Source organism: Phyllostomus discolor, chromosome 13 (genome assembly GCF_004126475.2).
Source record: "Phyllostomus discolor isolate MPI-MPIP mPhyDis1 chromosome 13, mPhyDis1.pri.v3, whole genome shotgun sequence".
NCBI classification, from domain to species: Eukaryota; Metazoa; Chordata; class Mammalia; order Chiroptera; family Phyllostomidae; genus Phyllostomus; species Phyllostomus discolor.
This window is the reverse complement of record NC_040915.2, coordinates 39691175-39709308: the sequence shown is the minus strand read 5'-3', so window position 1 is coordinate 39709308 and position 18134 is coordinate 39691175.

Genomic DNA, 18134 nt, shown 5'->3' with positions numbered 1-18134 from the left:
TGGGAGGATGGATCGCCAAAGGCGACTGTGTGAATCGGACCGCCAGGCCCAGGGCCTGCGCGTTTGGGTCCCCTTCCCCACGCGGCTCGGGGCCTGTGCCGTGACGGTTTGTCTGGGCACCAGACAAGGGGGCAGCACGGATTTCCCAGGTGAAACAGGGCATCCTGGCGAGAAAGCAGCGACTAGTCGTGGCTGGGAGGGGGCACGCAGAGGGGGTGAGGCCCCCTGAAGCTGACTCGCGACCCGCCCCAGGGAGGTACTGAGCTTATTTTAGCAAAGAAGCAAAATCGCGGGAGAGCTTGTGGCCCGCTCCTCCTCCCCCACACTGGACGGCGTGCTTGCTTGCGATGTCCCTTCAACTCGGGGAGGAGGAGGAGGAAGGAATCACGACTCTGGACAAGAAGGATGGGCGCCCGGCAGGTGCTGATGAGATGCCCGCTGAGTTATAGAGTCTGTCCAGAGAGCAGGGAGTTGATGTACTCGGGGGCTCGGCCGAGGAGGACACCGGAAGCCGTGAATTATTTTGGCTGCTGAGAATAAAACCTGTCGGTGGAAAAGGCACAGAGATGAGTGGCAGCGGGGAGGGTGGGGGTGCTGAGTCAGACTGCGACCGGGTGCCACCCCTCTAACGTGGCCGTGGGAGACCGTGGGTCGGTGGTGGCGGTGCAGTGCCCCGGCTGCTGCTCCCGGGGCCCTCGTGGTGTGGTCCGGCTTTCCTCCTTGCCTCCCGGAGTCAGAGAGGAACGCTCCTTGTGCAAACTCGAGCCTCTCAGACATCCGTCAAAGCTCGGTCGTCCAGGGTGTGCCCACCCCGCCGACTAGCAAGCAACACAGTGCCGTGAAAGGCTTAAAACCCAGCGGCCCCTCCGACGGGGGCAGACGCCTTCGCGGCGCTCTCTCTCGGCCCAAGTCCGCGGACTTCCAATCTTGTCAAATCACGACTAATTAGTCCCTTTTCACTTCCCGCTGCAAGAGAAACCGTTTGTAATTAAGTCAGGCAGCCCACGCATAATCACCCCGACACCTTCTCCGTGTGTTTTGAGCGTGCCCTCACGTTTCATGACCCGTTTATTTTACAAGGCGGCTAAACGGCAGGCAATTACGGCAATAACACGGCTGAGGTGCCTGGCTTTATCTCTTCCCTGTAAATCGTGGCCGCGGGGGCCGCCACGGTGATGGTTTCCGTCCCCTCTCAGGGTCTTCCCATCGGCCCGCGATAAATACGGGGTTTTAAGGAAAAGAAGGTTAGTTTGTTATAATCATATCACCTATTCAAACGGCAATATAATTTAAAATGTTCTTGGTGGGCACGACTCAATGGGATTAATTACACCAACAGACATGGCGTGATACATGCTTCTGAAAATATACTATGAAGTATATTAACTATTGTGTGTCATTTGTCTCTGCGTGGACAAAACATGCTATTTGGATAATTGAGCAGGCAATTTTGCTTTTGAGAGATGCTATAGAAGGGCACGAGGATTAAATTTTAGATTTTTTTTTTCTGCTGGAAGACAGTGCATTCCACGTGTCATTCTCAGAGCAGGATCAGGGCTGACGAGCCCAAGATTCCTGAGCAGCGAGAGGGGAGGAAGAAGAAATGTCACAGCCTGGGCTCCTGGCACTGCCGGACCCCAGGGGGCTTCGGGGCGTCGCAGCCTGCTGCCCCTGGGCTGTCCTCAGCCTGCCCTTGCCAGGGGCATTCTCAGGCTTGAGAACTGGCAGCCTGGTAGGCTGTGGACGGAAAGGGTTACGACTTAACTTGAAGGGTCACACCATCGGAAGAGGCTCTCTCTCGAAACTCTCTGAACAGTGTGGGCGTTGTCCGAGCAGTGCAGCGAGGCTCTGCCTGTGGCTGTCGGCTCTCTCCTGGGCTGAAGGAAGTGTGTCGAGGAAACAGGCAACATATTAGTGGGATTTAAAGATTACCTCCCTGGATGCTCACCTCCGTAGAGCTCAGCAGGAAACCCTGCAACTGTCCCGTACCTCGAGCCTTCCTCCACGGGACTTGGGTGGCTCCATGAGTTAGGTTAGGGAGAGGTGGAGCTATACTGACGTAGGGGTGGGGACTAAAATGGTACTGAAAGGAACTAAACCCCGCCTCCTCACAGCCCCGCCCCTTTCCCCTGCCTCCTGAGTTTGGCCGGCATGGAACAGGGCCACAGCCAAAGCCATCCCTTCAGACCCTCTGACATTTAAAAGGGAGGCATCTGGGGTTTGGCTCGATTCTAAAGCTCCTCTGCACAGCCCCCTCCCTGCCCTGCCAGGTCTACAGAGGGAGCCGCGAGTCTAAGTGGCCATATATGTGACACTGACAACAGCAGCCTAGGGCTGCCTAGAGCACTCTCCGTTTTGCAGGAGTGGATGTGTGAACATTAGCTCTTTTGTTTGTGGCCCGAGATCCTGGGCACTTGGCGGTGGTGGGTGGGCGGTGTGTGGGCTTTAACGGATGATTTTAAATGGTTCTAGGAAAGGAAGCAAGGGCGACGTGACCGTTCTGTCCTGCGGAGCTCTCCCTGCCATCCCTCTCCCTCGCCGCGCACCCCGAGTCTGCTGAGCTCCACGGATCCTCCTCGCGATTTATTTGGGCGCCATTGTTGATGGCTAGTGTGCTGGTCATAGCAGTTCTGAGGGTCCCCTCGGAAGGCCGGGGTGGGGGGGGAGGACCGCCCCCCGCCTCTCCCATGGCCCGTTCTGAAACGCGATCTCCACCCCATCCAGGCACCGGTTCCGATGGCGGAGCAGATTTCCCTGCAAAGCCAGCACAGCTGTTTTGTGACTCATGGGAATATCATATTTAGCACGTTCCCCCCCCAGTGAAACGGATTTATTTAGGTGACACATAATCCTGTTGAAAAGCTGGGCTCTTGCTCGGCCCCTCCTCTCAGCCCCGGGGAAGAAGGCGGACGAGCGAACCGGGCAGAAGGAGCTCATCTGGGAGAGCCAGCTGGCCGGAGCGTCCTCGAGGGCCGTCCAGGCCGCGAGCTCACAGTGGGAATGTAAACAAGCAGTGTGGGCGGGAGGAATGGCGGGGCGCAGGACGCAGGAAGCAGCTCTGCAGCCAGCTTGCCCAAGCATTCAGGGCTCGCAACCGTCGCTGCCGGGCCTGCGAGATCGCACACGAGCAAACATTCTGGAGAGGAAGCCCAGTCGTCCCCCACTCGAGCTGATAGGGCGTCTCGAGAAGTGACAGTGGCGTTACGGTTTTTATCGTCTCCGTAGGTCGGCCTGCGGAGAGGAGCGAGGCCATTAGCACTTGCACAAGCCAGATGGCCCACTCACGGACGGCAGGCGGCTCCCCGGACCGGTGGCCCGCCGCCGCTCTGCCCCGGCTTGCCGCCCCTGGGCCCCGCTGACCGGGGGCTCAGAACCTCCGAACCTCTGAGGGGATCAGGACAGGATGCAAAGGAAACAGACGTGCCGTGATGGGCAGCCTTCCTGTTTCGTTTTTATTGTTCATGACATCTGGAGTGCGGCGGCTTCGCCAGAGCAGCATGCGGGGGGTGAGCCCCGAGACCCCCCGTTTTGTTCGGTGTGTCCTCTGGGCCCGGCTCACACCCCATCCTATCTTCCTCCTTCTGCGCCAGAGTCTCAGGACCTTCCTGTTTCCGTCTTCTCGGTTTCCCATCTCCTGCCCTTTTGCCTGCCGACCCTTGCGCTGCCTCTGCACCGCTTCCCCCACCTCCTCCAGCTCTTGTGAGAGAGGGTCCGAGAAGGCAGGGCTGGCAGTGACCTTTCCGTGTCCGGTTCCCTGTCCCTCCCTCCGGGGAAAAGGTTCTCTCCATTCATCACTGGCATCGGCCCCGGCGGGGTCAGAACAGCCCCCGGCTCAGCTGGTCAGCCGTTCAATTATTTCAAAAAGCCTTTAGTGAATACAATCATTTGAAGTCTTGAAAGTCTAAGTGGGTGCTTTTCAAACCTTCTGTAGCAGCAAAACCCTCAGTCACCCCACTGTTGTGCCACCGCCGGCACCCAGGAAGGTGACTGTATCGATCAGGACCTGAGAAGGTGCGCAGTGAATTGGCAGCTGTGTCTGAGGAGCCACAAGAGGCCCAGGCAACAGTGCCACACGAAACACAGCCCTTTCCTGCCTGGGTCGCCCCGAAGTCAATGCAGGGTGGGCCCCCGATGCGGGTGGGAGGGGAGCCCCTCTCTCACCGGTCACCCTCCCGCTTCCCTCTCCGACCCCGCCCTCTGTCCGGGGTTCCCGTCCCCACCCTGCACAGTGGGAGCCAGGAAAACTGCTGTGTTCTTTGTTCCACCCTGTGGGGCAAAGGAAATCCTCACACTTTCTGGGGGTGTACTGATGGTGATGAAGATGACGATGAGGATGGTGGTGATGGTGGTGGTGGTGATCGTGATAATAATGATGAAGATGATGATGAAAGAGATGGAAAATGGTGGTGATGATGATGGTGATAGTGATGATGGTGATGATAGTGATAATGTAGATCATGATGAAGATGATGGTGATGATGGTGATGATGATGGTGATGATGGTGAAGATGGTGAGGATGGTGAGGATGGTGGTGAGGATGTGATAGTTTTGGTGGTGATGGTGATGATCATGAAGATCATGATGAAGATGGTAATGATGGCAGTGATGATGATGGTGGTGGTGGTGATTGTGATAATAATGATGATGATGAAGATGATGATGAAAAAGTCTAATAATGGTGGTGATGTTGGTGATGATGACGATGATGATGATGACGGTGATGACAACAGCAGTTACTCATGCGAGGCCTGCGTTTCACATTTTGCACGTATTACCTCATTCCATCGCAGGTATTAATTCGCTGACCCCCTTATGAGTCAAGCGTTTCTATTATGGTCAGCCCCACTGTCCAGGCGAGGAACCCGAGGCTCGGGGCTGCTGAGCGACTGACCGAGGGAACACAGTTTGCACAGGCAGAGCCGGGTCCGGCCCCGTGGGGCTGCCCAGCTCCCGCTCTCAGCCGTCTGCCCGGACGCTCCGGAGTCTTTGCGCGCTAAACCTAAGAGCAAAGGAACTTGTGTTACTGTTGTTCAGAACCGGCATCAGTTACGTTAAAGGACTAAAAGCAGTGAGGACGGGGTGGGGGGTGAGGCCACGCCCTTTTTCAAAAGGAATCTTATCTAGAAAACAGATACAAGCAGAGCTGTTCGGAAAACACTGGTAAGACAAACTGGAATCTTGTCTCCTGACCTCCTCAAAGACCCTCCAAACTGGCCCTGGAGGCTCTGCCCCAGAGACCCCTGGGCACAGAGAACTCAGCTTGACACTCCTTTGGTGGCAGCTCTAGCAGAGAATACCGGCCACCGAGTGTTACCTGCCTCCCGTGAGTCAGGAGCCTTCCTTACCAGCTGTAATTCTCAGCGACGCCTCTGGAACGAAGTGGATTATCCTCACTTTACCGGTGAGGGAACTGGGGCTCAAGCAAGTTCTGCCATCAGCCCGAGTCCGCACAGGTGAAGTTGGTGGCCAAACTGGGGTGCAGCCAGGACAGCTCGACTCAGAAAACCTGCCGCTTCCTGGGTGGAGCGGCTGCTTGTTGCACATTGCTCCGGCGCCCCTGGGCCCCTGCTCGCTCACCCTGGGGCCTCAGCCACCAGGGCAGCACCTGTGCAGCTCCCACACCCCACCCATCCCTTGCCTGGTAGGTTGTCTTACATCTACAGGCTTCTCTTCTTTATTCCAGTTGCCATTGGCATTGTCCAGACAGAGGCTGAGGGCTGACTCATCGATGCCGCTGTTCCCCAGGTTCTGCCCAGGTGCTCTTAGGGCCGAGGGCACGTTCGTGAGCCCACACCTGCACCAGCACAGCGGCCATTTGCACAGACAGGTGCTGCTCTCCGGCCAGCCAAGCATCCCGGTTTCACCCACGAGCTCCCGCCGCTCTCCCACGTGGGGCCGAGGGCTTGCAGCGAGGGACCACGCTTCCTTATTTCCAAGACGGCGTAGAACCTCGTGGTAGTGACCGCGGTTTGATCTGGTGCCTGGATCTAGTGTGGTGGGAGCTGTTCCGATAGCCTCGTAACCGAGGCTAGAGGTCCCTTCAGTCCATTAGCTGTTTCCTTTCATCCTCTTCCCCGTGGAGAACATCTGTGAGTCACGTCACTCTGTTCACAAGAGGAGTGAGCCACGAGGTTGGTGCTCCTAGCAGGAGGCTGACCTTGTCTGTGATCAGGGAGTTGTGTTGCTTAGTGACTGAGAGCATCCGCCGCGGAGTCAGACGGGAAGGGGCTGGGGCCCTGGTCCCCCCACCTCCCGCTGGGAGCCTGCCTGCTTGGTGCCGCTTCCTCTCTCTTCGGGGAACTGTCCCCCCAAGCTCCACCGTGGTGGCCGTGCTGGGCGCCAACCACACGGCCCAGTCCCCTCGGCTTCGGGATCCAGGGCCTGCAGGGGAGGCCCTTCCTACTCACGTAGAAATCCAGCCCTGCCTAGACCCTCCTCTCCCCTCCCCGGCACAGAGGGGGGCAAGCAGGAGAGACAGTGAGAATTGAGATCCAAGATGCTGGAAGGAGCGGGGAGATGGGCGGTGAGGAGGAGAACAGAGCCCCTGAGCTCAGTTCCCGGGCCTCCGGAGCTGCGCTGGTGCCTGCCCTCCCAGTGCCACGGGTGGTCCGTGCTGGGGTTTCGTTGGATGTGTCCACAGGCTCGTGAAGCCGCCATCTGGGTTTCCTACCAAGTCTTTAGAAGGCTCTGCTCTTTAATGTCCCTGAAAGGCCTCCTCTCATGGGATGCCGGGTGGCAATTCGTCTACCCAGAGCAGGGTGGCTTTTCCTAATTAACACAAAGGTACTTTCTGGGCTAAGGGAGGCCCACTTGCCCCTCCCACTCACACCCTGACTTCCTGGTCCAGTCACGCTCGTTAGCCAAGGCTAGGCTCCTGGCCCCCCGGCCCCAGACATGAGCCAGCACCCAGCAGCCCTTGTAAAAACCTCATCTTCGTACCACCCACCTTAGCTAGGGCGTCAAATGCGCATCGCCGGGAGTGGGGCAGCCTGACCTCGTGTGGCTCCGGGGTGATGCACGACAAGTCCCTGTCACCTGTGTCTTGTCCAGGGGTTTGGCTTGAATGTCGTCATGAGGGAACAGTCAGCCAGTCCAGGAAGTGGGGTATTCTAAAGGACAGCAGGCCTGGACCCTCCCCAGAAATGCAATGTCACCAGAAACAAGCCGGCAAGAGGGAGCGGGGGACTCTTCTAGAGTCAGAGGACGCCCACACGTGGCAGGCCGACCCCGAGTGGGTCCCGTGGGGAACAAAACACAACAGAGCTACAGAGCACATTTGGGGGACACACGGGGGGGATGTGTCAGATAAAGGGACTGATGTTCATCCTTACAGTCCTGACATTGGTGTCATAGTTATTGTCAGGGAAACGTGGACAGTGACACCTCCCGTGCAGGGTGGCAGTGAGGATGACATGAGATACTCCCTGTAAAGGGGACTCGGAGAATGTTCTTATGACGCATGGTGGGATGAGGCCCTGTGTGAGAGACAGAGACAGAGAGATGGCGGGGGAGAGAGAGAGAAGGGAGAGGGAGAGACAGAGAGAAAGAGAGAGAGAGGAGGAGGAAGGAGGAGACAGAAAATGCAAACTGTTAACACCAGTAAATCTAGCAGAGAGGTCTATATGCATTCATGGTACAATTCTTTCAACTTTTCTGCAGTTTTTAAACTTCTCTTGAGATTTTTAAAAAGACCACTGACTTTCAAAGCCACTTGGCCTTTGCTTTCTGCTCGATGAGGTCTTCGGCCCACACGTGCCGGGCGCGGGAAGGTTTTCGTCCCTGCGAGAGCAACTTGGCCGCTCGGCCTGCACTGGTGATGTTCTCTCTGCTCTTGGTCGCCCCGGCCGGGACGTGGCTGTGGGGTGGGGGGTGGGGTTGGGAGAGGTGTCGGAGGTGATGGGATCCTACTCCCTGGGACCCCCTCCCCCCGAGGGTCCTTCGTCTGGTGAGTCCAGGCGCCCACAGCCACGTGCTCACCCCTCTCTGGCAGTCTTCTCCCACCTCCCGCCCCTCTCCTTCCTGCGTAGCCTTGGGCCTAGAAGCCCCTCTCATCCATTGTACCCCTGCCGCCTGGCCTCTGAGATGCCAGCGATGTTAGGGTCTCCGCTGGCTGCCCGGCCCCTGGCCTTGGGGTCTGTGATCTGGCTTGACGTGTCTGCCCTCTGCCTACCAAAGGCCTTGTTCAGGGGGTCAGCTTCCATCAACTCATTCACCTTTTTGTTTTTCTCTAAAGAAGGCTCTTCCTCCTGGCCTCATGGCGGAAACCTCGCCTGTCTTCATCGCTCGCTGGCTTCCTCCCATTTTAAGTTTGGAAAACCTAGTGAAATAAACGGTGGCCCTTTTAAAACTCCTGTAACAGAACCTCCACTGCTTGAGCTTGTGAGGACAGGGGAGCCATCTCTATCTGGTATAATGGCTTATTTCTCCTTGTGTGTCCTCCCCCAAGCGGCAAGTTCCTTGAAGGCAGGGGGGCTGTCTCTTTTTCTCTGGTCCTTAGGTTGCGTCTGGTGCGTAGCATTCAACAAATATCTGTTAAATAAGAAATACCGATGGCTGTGGTCATAACTCCTTGTTAATGGACAGCCCTTTAAGGAGGAACAAGCCTTGCTGCCCCTTAGGCGCAGATGGTTAACAATTCACAGAGACCTCCCTGGCCTTTTGAGGCCTCAGTGCCATTGTTATGCAGAAGAAGTGTTTGCAGGGGACTTGCCGGGCTCCCGGCCCAGAAAGGGAAAGGGAGGGTTCTACCGGGCTCCGATTACTGACCTTGCTCTCCTCCAAGGACCGTCTCTGGGAGCCCGTGGCCTGGCACCCAGGAGAAGGTGAGGGGCCATGAGGGCCCCCTTCAGGAGCTCCCCGCGTGGTGGGGGAGGGCACCCCAGGAACACGGCGACCGTCAGGCAAGGCAGAGAACAGTGCGAGCGTGAGCGGAAAGGCGAGAGCATGGCTCAGAGAGTCCTGCTTCTGAAATGATCTTGAAAGCTTTCAAGATAAGAAATCGGCAAAATAATCACAAGATTTATAGAGCCTGTTATAATCACAGCGCACTTTGACAAGATGCAAATCCCCGTCACGGGGGAAAAGGAAGCACGCTTCTTCCCAGCGGAGGACAGGGAGGCTGCGGAGGGAAAGTGACCGGGCTGGGGGCTGGATCGCAGACCAGGAGCGGCCAAGTCAGGACCCTCTCCCAGGCTTCCCGCCTCTGGGGGTCCCTGGGAGGGGCCGGGTGCCCCGGGGGCTCATCACCTTCCCCAGTTCTGACTCAGGTGGCCTGGGGCGCTGTTACCTAAGCTCCCCGTGTGACACTGCTGAGGACTGGCGTGTACTGATTGTATCTTTTTATTCTGTAGTCTGAGGCTTTGACCTCTTGGGATCTTGCTGATTCTGGAGGGACCACCGCCCTCCCAAGTTTAGCCCAGTCCTAGGAAGTACACAGCTCACCCAGGAGGGTGTCCTTCTGATGCAAACCCCCGCCCAGAGCCTGCACCCCGCCTCTTCCCTGTGGGCTCTCATCCTCGGAACCACTGTCCCCGTCGAGCACCAGACAACGAGGGACAGCCCGTGCTCGGAGCCCACTGGAAGCATCCAGACGAGCCCGGCCTGAGCCCGCCCACCCTACCTTGCCCGTCCCTTTCTGAGAAGCCCCCGTGAAGACCCCGTCTGTGTTTTCCCCTCTCCCTCAGCCCCCTGACCCGCCCTGGTGTTCCCCGCCCACGTGGCCTCGCCCGGCAGGCCGAGCCCCCTTCCTCAGACCCTGTGGGCACGAGGCTGTGTCTTCCACGGCGGCCATCTCCCGAGTTGCTGGCCTCGCGTGCCTAGCTCTCGTAACGAAGACACCCGCATTGTGAAACTCACCGGCATGAGGAACGGGACCAAGGAAGGGTTCGCAGAGTCCTGGGGGCTCGGGGTTGCCCCGCTGGGATCTCTCCTCCCCCTCACAGAGTGGCTTCCCTGTGTTCCTTTCCCGAGTGGAAACTTAAAACAGCATCCAGATTCCGGCGCTCTCTCGCTCACAACACCCTCACGGCTCCCCAGAGCCAGAGTTCTGACGGCCTCGGAGGCCCTCGTCCCGTGGCCCCACTGACCGTGGCCCCACCTCTTCCCCCTTGGGGGCTCTCTGCTGCCCCCCGGGACCCTGGAGGCGGGCTCCTTCCGCAGAGCCCTCTCCCCCAGGTAACCCCCGTGCCCAGCTCCCCTCGCTCTCCCCCAGGTGTTGGCTCCAATGCCCCCTTCTCAGGGGTGATCCCCGGCCTTTCCTGTCCTATCTTTTGTCCCCCATCACACCATGGCCCGTAGATGTGCAGTGCAATCTACGATGCTCACTGCTTTGTCCCGCCCCGCCTCGCCTTGCCGCCCTACTGTGTGTCGGCTCCACAGACCAGGACCTTTGTTCAGTTCCTTGATGGAGTCCAAGGACCCAGAAAAGTGCATGGCACACAGCAGGCATTGAAGCGAGTATTTGTTGAGTGAATAGGTTTGCACTTAAGATTTTGTTGAACAAGGACTTCTCAGTTTAGAAAAAGAGTTTGTGCAAGTAACTTGCCTGAATCTCTTTAGCCACCTTCACACCGGGAACACCCCGGGCCTGCAGGGAGTCCCTGTGAGGGTGGAAGGGGTTTGCCACAGTGACAAAGGGGGTGTCTTCTAGCAGGACCCAGACAACAGCCAGGTGAATGTCACTTCTGCTCTGGGCAAGATGGTGACTCGCGAGTCCATAGGATGATCCCCAAACACCAAGACGACTGAGGGGTCCTGGGGGAAAAGCGTTGTCTTGTGGCACAGGGGACCGTGTCCGGTGCCACCTCTGCCCGGGAATACGCGAGCACAGGAGGAAACATGTGGAAAAGCTGCCTGAGATTCCCAGAGAGCCTTCCACAAGTCTCTGCACCCAAATCTAGTTTTAGCCCTTTGGTTGGTATAGAATGGGGTGGCCAGGTTTATCTTTATTTATTTATTTATTTATTTATTTTAACGCATAAGAAAATGACTCCGCGACAGGAGGGAACACCAGTCAGCGATGACAAGGCAGTTCGGGCAGGAGTGGTGCCGACGGCGGGGATCCTGCTGGGGACCCCTGGAAACGGCCCCTTGTGATGGTTTGGCAAACAACCTGGAAGAACGCATGCCCAGTGAAGCAGCAACTCAGCTCGTGACCTTGGACCTCCCCACACGGTGGCATGTCAAGGCCAAGGGAGACAGATGGCGGAGGCCTTCAGGGCTGAGTATGTGGGCAGGGAAGTGGCGAACGGGGTTGCTGGGGCGAGCCCCGGTAATGCATCTGGGGGGTAACGCGGAGCTGTCAGCCAGGGCCCCGGGGGAGGGGCCGGGAGGCCCTGGGCACTGCTTCTGGAACACACCAGCTAGACGGGGACAGAAGGCTGGGTCACACCAGGAAGAGCTTCAGGGCCTTACAGGACGTGGTTCGTGAGCCCACCGCCCTGCGAAATGCCTCACCTTCTGTGTTCCCCCTTGTGCCCTTCACCCCTATACTGGGGGCTCCTCTCAGCTCTCCCTGCCTCCCTTTCCTGACTCCCCAGGCTGGGGCACGTGGTGTTCCCTCTGCCCGGAGCACCCTCCCATCTCCCCCGTCTCCTCCCATCCCCCCTTCAGACTTGACTTCCCCTGGAAGACTGTCCCTGGTTCCCCAAGGCTGTCAGGCCCCCTGTGAGATGTTCCTCCAAAGGCCCTTGCTTCTCACACCATTACTGTCGCCGTTTCTCTCTCAGAGCCGAGCACCGGGCTGGCACAGACCAGGAATTTAATAAATACTCGTGGAAGGGTCGGCAGGGAAGGCAGTGCTCTCCTCCAATTGTTGTCAGACCTGAGCCGGCTGCGGAGTCCCCTGGGGTGGGGGTGGGGGTGGGGGTGGGGGCGGGGGCGGGAGGCTGGTTCAAACACCGCTTGCCTCGCCTGCCCCGAGAGTCCTCTTGGAGTATCTGATTCTGTAGTTTGGGGTGATGCCCCGGAATCTGTTTCTAATCAGCTGATGCTGAAAGGGCTGGTCCGGGGCCGCACGTTAAGAACTTCTGCTTTGTACAGTTCAAAGCCGTCTGAAAGGCGAGGGAGAGTGCCTTTCTAAGAAGGCTGGTGGGGGGTTTTGGAGACTTGGTCAGTGTCTGGTACCTGCCTCTTTCAGAGCCTCCTTAAGAGCACTTCATGCGAGCTTAGCTTCTGGAAAAGACCTCAGGTGGGCTCTAAGGTAACGAGAGCACGCGAGCCACTGGGGATCAAAGGCAGCACCTGGTGGCTCGTTACTAGGTTTCCAGGCAACCAGACAAAGGTGAGGCTGAGGCTGGGATTAGCAGTTGGCAAGGGTTTAAGCGTGAGCTCCCGCGGCATCCAGAGAGTGGACTTCTCGTCAGAAGATCAGGGAGCCCAGGTGTAAGGAATTCCCACGCTCGTTGCCTTGATGAGCACGCGGAAGGGCACGACCTCCCTGCGCAGAGAAGTTCACGCTGGAACGTGGCCCCTAATAGGATCGGGGAGTATTTTTTCTCAGAAGAACCACCGAGAGCCCGCGAGGGAGGAGCGGGTCAGGCTCATCGCCACCTGCTTGTTAAAAATAAGTTCTGGTAGTTTATTTCAGGCGACAAAACACACATACACGCATGCACGCTTGAAAATTTAAACACTACAGAAAAGCGTGTAATTCCCTGTCCCCTGAAGGAATTCTTTTTAAAGTTGGCACCCGTTCTTTCAGAAAAATGTCACGTTAACATCAAGGGGATTATTCTTTACATACCCCGTGCCTTCACAAGAAAACACTGAGTGAACAGAGTGGACATTTCTGCACCGATCTGACTCCATGTCCTTCTGTCATAGTCACGTGCAGGTTTATGGTGTGGGCACTCCACAGGGTCTTACCCTTCCTGGGTGGGCACTTAGGTTGCTTTCCTGTTTTTTTTTTTTTTTTTTTTTTTTTTTTGCTGTTATGAGCAATGCCGCAGTGGATAGCCTTGGACATACATCTTTGTGCCTTTACGAGGCAGCAAGCCTGGATCAGAGACACCTTGTGCTTACAGCTTGCTGTGCATTGTAGGTTTCTCTCCGGAAAGGCTGTTTACATTTCCACCAGTAACATGCACGCCCGTTTCCACACGCCCCCTGCCAACCCTTGCTGTGGCCAGCCCCACTGCATTTTTATAAGCCCTGTGACTTTAATTTTTCAGTTCTTGGACCCCTTTCTTGGACTGGGCACTCTTCAGGCATTTGTTTTCCCTTTATTTCTCTGAGACTGGCCTGTTCATGTTCTTCGCCCATCTTTTTTTTTTTTTATGGGGATTGCTCATCTATTCTCTTGTAAAAGCTATTTATTTAGGGAGGTTAATATTTTCCCTGGTGTGTTGCGTGCTTCTCTTAACATTTTTTTTTCCCCCGCAGCTCCATAGGATGTCTTTGGTTGTCAATTTGTATATGGTTGAGTTTCTTGGTGTTCTAGGAGGGTGAATATTTATTTTCCTTTTAACAAAAAATAAAATTATACTTCTCTCAATTTTAAAACGTCTCCCTTTTATCTATAGCCCATTCAGGGCAAAGGCAGGGGAAAGGACAGAATGAGGAAGACGGAGAGGAAGGCAAAGCTCAGAAAGGAGAGCTCTGTTCGCCCCGTCCGCTGAACTTCTAAGGGGTGTGGAGCGGTTCTCGAACCCTAACTTACGTGTGGATCACCTGGCGGTCTTGTTGAAGTGCAGCTTCTGATTGGACAGGTCGGGGAGGGGCCTGGGATTCTGTATTTCTGGTGGGCTCCCGGCTGAGTCTGGTGGCCTAGGGACCACACTGGGGCCATGACTCTGCATGATGGCGGGGAGGGGGCACCCGTGGGCTCAGTCACAGTCCCAGCTCCACCTAAATTGTCATTCTGTTTCGAAAACTCTTTCTCTCTTTCATTAGCAGGGAAAACCCCAACTTCTTGTTTCAGAAAGTGGGAGAGAGCGGCAGGAAATTTTTTCGGGAACAGTAAGTCCGTTTCATAAAGTAACATTTCTACACCACGTCACCTTTTAGAAGAAGTGACTAGAAACTTTTATTATTTTTTATTTTTTTAAAGAAGAGATTAAAATATTAAATTTATTTTTAGAGAGGAGGGTGGGAGACAGAAGGAGAGAAGCATTGATCAGTTGCCTCTCCTAGCTGGGGACCAAACCCCAAACATACACTCGTGCCTTGACCGGGAACTGCACCGCGACCTTGTGCTTTGCCAGGGGACACCCGGCCAACCGAGGCACAGTGGTCGAAGAGCTGGCTGAAAATTTCTAAAGGCGAGCATGCATGTATACAATGTCCACTTCCCGCAATCTTCACTGAGCTGGAGAAAATGAAACAGAGATTAAGGGGCCCTTTCCCGCAGGAACACTCCGGCTCTGTGCTCTCTCCCCTCCCCAGCATTAGAAAGGGGTTCCTCGGTATACTCTTGGGGAAAGAACAGCTACAGCCTAAACACCCCCCTCAGACAGGGGTCTAAGGGGTCACACGCAACGCCCTGTCGTCTGGAGGGGGGAAGGACTCGGACTCGGACGAGCTGGCTCCCTGCTCTGGCTTCATGGAACTTTCCAGGCTTTGCTCCTTCTGGGCGCAGGGAGGCCGCACCAGGGCCGCACTCGCTCGCGACCCTGCTGGGACAAAGCGCTCCCCGAGGGGCCAACGCCAACACGCAGCCGCAAAAGAGGCTCTGACCTTTCTGCGAGCGGCCCGGCCGGAGGTCAGGACGCTGCGAGGGCGCTGCGAGGGGCGCACGTGTCTGTTTGGGAGGGAGAGGTTGACTGTGGCCGGGACTCAGCTGGGGTGCCGAGCGAGGCTGGCTCGGGACAGCAGAGTGCGCGTCACCTCACCCCCTCGCCCCAGCCCTGCGCCCTGGAGTCACTCCCGGCTTCGCACAGTAGGGCCAGCCACTTGCCCAGATTTCACAACTAGAAGGAGCGCAGCTAAGGCCCCCCACACCCCCTTCTCCCTGAGCACAGCAGGGGTGCTCGGAGTGGAGCCACTTGGTCTCTTGGCCTCGGTTTCCCGCCTGTACCAGGGACAGCGCCTCCTACCCAGGGGGCGCTGGGGACGCGCACGGTGATGGCGACGCGGCCGCACAAGCTGGCCCCCGGAAATGCTCGCGGGCTTTCCTCAGGGGCCCTTACCCACTGCGGAGAGGGCAGGGGGCAGGGGGCAGACCTCCCTTTCCGAGTCCACCTTCCTTTGACTGCTGTCTTCGGGCCTGTCAGCCTGTTTTTCCTCCGCAGGGCCATTGCTAAAACGTAGATAAAGTCGTGCAGCACACAGTAGGTGCTCTGGATTCGGGAGCCTGCTCCCACCCAGGAACCGCTGGCCCTTCGCGTCCGGGGCCATCAGCCGGGGAACAGCCCCCCAGCCCCCCGCACTTCCCGGGCCCGAGGGAGGCGCGCGCCGCGCCCCGCCCCGCTCCCAACGCCACTTGCATCATCTCGCTCAATCATCGCAGGCCCCCGGGCTCCCGCGGCCAGCTGCCAACCGCATCAGACCCTGTGTCACCTTCCAGGCCTCCTCCCTCGACAACGCTGGCCTTCCAGCCTCCGGAGCGCTTAGTTCACCCCGTAAACTCGGCTAATGCTTACCACATGCTGCCGAGCGCGGGCCGCGCGCCCGCCCCTCCCCTGTCCTCCCCTCCCCTCCCCTCGAGGGCTCCGCGGGCTCTGCGCCAGGGCCCGCTCTACTGGGAGACCCTCGCCCCTAAGAGGCCTTTCCTCTAGGGGGCCCTCCCCCTTGGGGACCCTTCCCCGATGCCGCCCACCCCAGGCGGGAGCCGGCCACGCTGTGGTCCCTGCCGGCCACACATGACCTTGGACGCCCCTACAGACCCGGTGTCCACGCCTCTCAACAGGCAGCGGGTCTGAACCCAGTGAAGCCTTTTGTTGCCAGAAATTGCAAACCGGACGGAGCGAGCGTGTTTCTCGTTTGCAATCACAGTCACTTGGCGTGGACCCACCCGAACACACAGCCCGCGGTGGGGAGCCGGGCGTCTCCCGGGGTCGGCGGGGAGGGCGCGCCCATCAGCCCCAGCCCGTGGCCCGCCTGGCCTGTCTGCCCTCTGCCGCAGGTGCGGCAATCCACCTGCCCGCCGGCACCACACGCGCAGGGCGAGGCCCACACCGCCCCGCTCCCCGCGCCCCGGGCCACCCGGGGACGCGCGCGGAGACGGCGGGGGCCTGCAGTGCTCGCCACGCGTCCCTAGGGGGCGCAGCCGGCGCGGAAGCAGCGGAGCAGAGCCCCGGGCCGGCGCGAAATTCCAGGCGGGCGGGCGCGGCGAGTTTGAAAACTGGCGAGGGCGAGGGGGCGGGGCTCGGGCGCGCGAGCCACCGCCCCTCGACCAATCGGCGGCGGCGAGGGGCGTGGTGGGCGGGGCGTCAGGCCGGGCTGTGAATGGGGAGCGGCGGCGGAGGGCTAGCGGGCGGCGCGGGCGGGCACACTTTCTCCGCGGCGCCGGGCGGGGGCGGCGGCAGAGGCGGCGGCGTCTCCTCAGAGCCCGCAGACCCTTTCGCCAGACGCTGCGCGGCCGGGGCGCTCCGGCCGCCCGGGCGCCGAGGGCGGCGTGACAGGACCGCTCCCGCCGACAACTTCTCCCCCGCCGCTCCCCTCGGCGCCGGGTCCCCGCACCTGGCCGCCCCGCGGGCGCTCGGCCCGGGCCCCCGCCCGCCCGTCCCGCTCGTGGGGCCGAGGCCGGGGCCGGGGCGGCGGCCCCTCAGCATGGCCCGGGGCGCGCGGCGGGCGGCCGGCGGCGGCGCGGCGGGCCCGGGGCGCTCGCGGGGGTGCCCGCCCGGCCCCGAGCGGCGGCGGCGGCCCCGGGGAGCCCGCGAGGCGCCCGCCGGCCCCGGCGAGGACGCCGCGGAGCGCGGCGGGCGGCCGGCGACAAAGTTGAGCGCGGGCCGGCGGCGCGGATGGTGGGCGCTCCTGGCGCTGCAGCTGCACTTGCTCCGGGCGCTGGCGCAAGGTAGGCGGGGGCCGGGGCGCGGGCCGGGGCGCGGGGGCCGGGCCGGGGCGGGCGCTCCGCCGAGCCCGGAGCCGAGCGGAGAGCCGCCCGGACGGAACGCGGCCGCCGCGGGGCGGGCTTCGGCGCGGACCCGCGGGGTCCCCGGGGCGGGCGCAGCCTGCGCGGCGGAGCCGGGGACCCTGCGCCTGGGGGGCGGACCCCGGGGACCGACTCTGCCCGGAATCCTGGGTCCCCGCGGACTCGGGGCAGCGCCCTCCCGCGCGGGCTCGCGGGGGGCGGCGACCCACGCGCGGGGGCACCTCTGCCGCCCGCGCCCCTCCACGGAGACCGGTCGGGGCGCGCGGCGGGGGCGCCACCCTCGCGAGGGTCCGCGGGGGCCGCGGCGGGTGGCCGCCCCGCGCGCCCTGTCCCCGCGCGCCCGGCGCTCGGGTGGCTCTCCGGGCACCGAGGGCGCCCCGCCCCGGCCCCGCGGGATTTAACTTCCCCGTCCCCGGGCGAGGGTGCCGCCCGCGGGTCCGCGCTGCGCTCGGCGGGAACGCGCCCACTCGGCCGGTCCGTCCGGGGGCCGTGCGGGGAGCCCGCGGAGCCGGGCTGGGACGCGGAGCCCGCGCCGCTCCGGAGCGGCGGTTCCGGGCGCGGCGGGCGCGGAGCCCCTGACACGGGCCGGCGGAGACGCGGGCCGGCGCCCGGGGGGGCGCCCTCCGCACGGACCCGCCGGGGCGTCCGCGCGCGCTCTCCCCGCGGCCGGGACGCGGCTGGGTTTCGGAGCGCGTCGCGCGGGTCCCCGCTCCGCACCGGCCGCGCCGCGAAGGCTCCGTCCGTAACGGCGCTGCAGCCGGGAGGTCGGGAGCACGGGATCCCCAAACTTTGTTGCGAAGGAGCGGCTCGTGCCGGGCGCCGGTACGAGCCCCGGCGCCTCTTTCGCGCTTAAACGGCGTGAGAAGCGCGCAGATCCGTCCGCGCGGAGTCTCCGACGGGCTGTCGCGGACCTCACCCTCGCCGACAGGCTTCTGTTCTCGGCGCTCGCCGGAACGTGTAATGTATCCATCATTTTTTACATCGTACTGGAAATGCACATTACGGGGGAGATGTCACCGCCTGACAAAAGCTCATGTATCTTGAAAATGAAAACGCGGGTGCAGCCGGAGCGGCTTCTGCTGGGACGCGGATGAGCTCGTCGGT